This window comes from Callorhinus ursinus, unplaced genomic scaffold (assembly GCF_003265705.2).
Source record: "Callorhinus ursinus isolate GAN/ISIS: 27379988/994484 unplaced genomic scaffold, GSC_fseal_2.0 scaffold21, whole genome shotgun sequence".
NCBI lineage: Eukaryota > Metazoa > Chordata > Mammalia > Carnivora > Otariidae > Callorhinus > Callorhinus ursinus.
Window position 1 is genome coordinate 14,111,059 of NW_027397083.1, and position 3,983 is coordinate 14,115,041.

At 41.7% G+C, this 3,983-nt stretch overlaps 1 long non-coding RNA gene across 1 annotated transcript; it reads right to left on the minus strand.

Moving 5' to 3' along the window:
• Window positions 1–294: 294 nt before the first annotated feature.
• Window positions 295–2,612, minus strand: LOC141374723 (uncharacterized). Its single transcript, XR_012381830.1, has 3 exons — window positions 2,487–2,612; window positions 1,242–1,404; window positions 295–406 (listed from the first exon to the last, which is right to left on the minus strand). It is a non-coding gene; the product is annotated as an uncharacterized lncRNA (long non-coding RNA).
• Window positions 2,613–3,983: the final 1,371 nt, after the last annotated feature.

Consider the following 3,983-nt stretch of genomic DNA (forward strand, 5'->3'; position numbering starts at 1 on the left):
CAAGGAGAGGAGAAGGGAGCCTCCTTTACTTTAGGTCTGGAAAAAGTACAGAGATAAGGAATTCAATGATGAGGAATTGCTCACCAGGCAGATAAGGAGAGAGGGGGTTTTAGTTCAAGAAGTAGCAGATGTTGAAGCATAGGCTCTGCCAATGAAACCCCTGTAATGCTTTTTTTAAAAACCCCATTATCTAGATGAGGAACCTGCATTGGACCCCTCTTGTGCTCATGTCCTCTGGGCTGCCCACCATTTAGTCCGGTCATTGCTGGACGTACCCGACATAGGTGTAACCTACCTGACCACACCTTGTCCAGACTGTACCTCGCTTCTCTTGTTTTCTGCTGTTGGGGAGGAAGAACTTTTACTCTGCCCTCTTAGGTTCTTCTTCTGGAGGCCTGCAGTTAAACTGACAAAGACAGATTAACAGAAGAAAAGGTATTATTTGCATGTGGAAGTTAACAAAAGAAGTAGCTAGCTCATGAAATGGTTAAAGTTAGAGGATTACATACCTAACTTAGTAGGGGAATGGGAAGGGGGGAGAAGAGTTCTTCAACGGGAAGAACAAATAGGTTTTTAGGAGAATGAGCAGGAGATAAGAAATTTTGTGATAATGTTTGTTTATGCAGGTGCAAGTGGTCTTTCTGTTTTCTTTATGGCCATGACACTCCCCTGAGAGGGAACTCACGGCAGCCTCATTTCCCAGAAGTTGCTGCTTTTTGCAAGATAAGGGAAATCCTGACAAGGTTTCTTTCTGCCTCTCTTGATTCTCAGTTGCTTTCCAGCTTAAAATAATCCTCATGCCAAAAGAGCCTATTTTAAGGTGGCATGTTCGAATCCTCTTCACCGCCTCAGGACTTCCCAACTGCTTGGGAAGTCTGCAGGGACCATCTGGCACTCACACATGCATGATCTGCAAGAGGATGGTGGAGGGATGGACAGTGGAGCCCATTGAGAACCGTCCCCTCTTTTGTCCCTTGGGCTTTTCAACATGGGCCCCAGAAGGTCCCTGTACTATGGGACCCAGTTGACCACAGTGTTGGCTAACTCTAGATACCGCTGGGGTGATGGCTTTCCCTCTTTTCCTGCTGTACTTCTTCCAGTTCCCAATCTTTTTCCTTGGTCATTTCCCCAAATACCTGCATGCTTGTATAAAAGCCCTTGCCCATGCTCTCCTTTGTGGCAGAAACCAATCTAAGACAGAAATTGCAGTTAAAAACTGGGTAAGGATGGGGCCAAGATACCATAGATAATAGATGGTAGAAAAGGAATCCAAATCTGGGCTTCACTCAAAAACAGGTCCTTTCTTCTTCTCACTGTTGTACCTTTCTTCTCTGCATGTTTTTAGTGGCTAAACTATACTTACATTCATTGTTTGGAGTCTTCTAGGCAAATAGCTAAAATAAACTAGGAGTGGAAAAAATAAGACATTTTGTAAAGTTTGAAAACATGAAAGTTACATCTGGTTTCTCTGGAATTTTGAGAGTCATTGCCATCAACAGTTAAATTTGGAAAGTTTGTCAAAATACTGGTTTTGGAATGGTTTCCTTAAACTTATTTGATTTGGGATCCATTTCATGTGGTTTTCATAACATATAAGTGGTTTTTTAAGACAGGGCAAAGCTGTTTGGTTTCAAACTTGTTTTTTAAAACCAGACCACTTAGGCAAAATATTTTTGTAACATTTTTATACTATCTAAAAATTAAAGAATTTTTAATCCAAACAACTTAAAACTCTTTAGAAACCTATTTATCTGAGTCCTAAGATTTCTGGTAAGTTTCACACTATTTAACTTCAAAACACTTATTCAAAATAGCTTGGATCCGGGACAGATTTCAAAGCTGAATACTTTCAAATGGCTCATCTAGATAACATGCAACGATATATGGACCATTTTATTGTCTCAAAACATTGGTTTCCCATCATATAAATAAAGCCTAAGCAATAGCTTCACATTATTGCAAAACCAGCTACATATTTGAAAAATTAAAACATCTGTGCAATGTGCAAATGGATTGAAATGTTTTCTTTATCAATAATACGGAAACTATTTTGCAAAACTTTCAATGCAGCCTCCTCTTTTCCCTCCCATAGGATTGTGACTCCATGGGTTGTGCACCATTGGATGGAGCCAGGACCATGTGGCCTTGCCTTTTGTTTACTCTTTTACTGGTATTGTCACTTGTAATTTTTCAGAGCAATGCTGCAAGGCACATATGATTATTATCTGTTTCTCAAAAAGAGCACCCAGGGTCAAAAAAGGTTTTTTGTTGAGAAGAAACACAAGCAGGGGGGGAGCTGGAGAGGGAGAAACAGGCTCCCTGCTGAGCAGGGAGCTGGACGCAGGACTTGATCCCAGGACGCTAGGATCATGACTTGAGCCAAAGGCAGACACTTAATCGCCTGAGCCACCCAGGTGCTCCCAGGGTCAAAAAAGGTTTTACGTCTTCTCTAAAGTCGTAAAGTTCCTCAAGGACAGGTTTCAGACCTCCTCTGTTTGGCTGTGTTTCTCAGACTCTTAGCCATATTACTTCCTGTCTCATGCCCATTTTTCATCACTTGGACTCACTGAACCTCTTGCTCTGGTCTGTGTACTTCCCCTCTTTCTAGTCTGTTTCAGTAGATCTCAACCAAAGAATTGCCAGGTACCTACATTAAGTGGCCAGATAGGTTCCGAGTAATTTGCCATCCATCACAAATGTGGTTATGAGCTAATAATGATTTAGGTTGAGACATGAGAGTGGGTTCAGGACTATCTGTAAAGTAATATCATTCCTGCATATTCCTATTCATTTATGATTCTTGAGCAGGGACAAGGGGGGAAATGTGCAGTTAAAGCACAAGACATTCCATAATCCAGATGAAACTAGCACCTTTAGCTATCCTTCAGGATGAGAACGGCCCCGGGCCAGGAATTGAACATTCTCTTTACATGTGGCTACTCTAAGCTCAGGCTGGAGCCAAGGGGGAGGTAACTTAGGGGCATATTGCTACCAGAGGGAGAGAATTTGGAAAGGGTGAGGGTTGGGAGTAGAGGGGGCAGGAAGTGACATTTTGCAGAGTAACAGGAAGGACTCATAAATAGGGAATTGTAGGGAAAAATAAAATATTTCTCCTTCTCCTTATAGGATGACTATACTGCCCCTGAAGTTGATGTTTGTCTTTGGAAAGGTGAGTGAGTGTGTTTATTTTCACTGGTTAAGAGTTGGACAATGAAGAGAAATATGAAGTATGTCTCTATTCTGGAATATTTTGTGGGCCCCAGTTAAAATAATTTGTCATGGACAGGTATATCCTTACTGGGCTCATCTACAGAATTAAATCATTTTGCCTCTGACTTGGTATAAACCTGTTAAGTGAAGAATTAAGACAATTGTGCAAATAATGTAGACTTTGTGAAAATTAATAAAGGGAGACTTCACTCAATGGCGTTGGGAGGCCAGCAGGGGGGTTGCCCATCCCCTACCACTTCTCATTGCCTGTAGACCCAACAGGAAGATAGGGACCTTGCCCTGGATACTACTTTACTACCCGAGCACTTCTTTCCAGGAAGAAAGTCTCTCCTCCTGCCCTGGCAACAGCCCAGCCAATGAGAAACAGTCACAACTCAGCCAATGAAAAGCCACTATACTCCCAACTCCCAGTTTACTCCAATGGGTTTTTTGTTTACAACAGCCCCTCCCGACTTCCCCCTTTCCTCTATAAAGAACTTTCTGTGCTTTGTTCCGCAGACATGCCTATGCTTTTCTTCTAACTTGTCCGTCTTGGGCTGCAATTTTCTGTTATCCTGAATAAACCCATCTTTTGCTGGTAAAATAACTGGCAGTTTTATTTTTAAGGTTAACATCTTCAAATACAGTTTTCTCTGAAAAAGTCTTCTAATTAAGGCAAAGGATATATTTTTTTAACATGAATTTTCCCCAAACTGATTTTGGGTTATGTTAATAAAGCCACTGTCTGTGGGAGGAAATGCCACGGGCGGGGG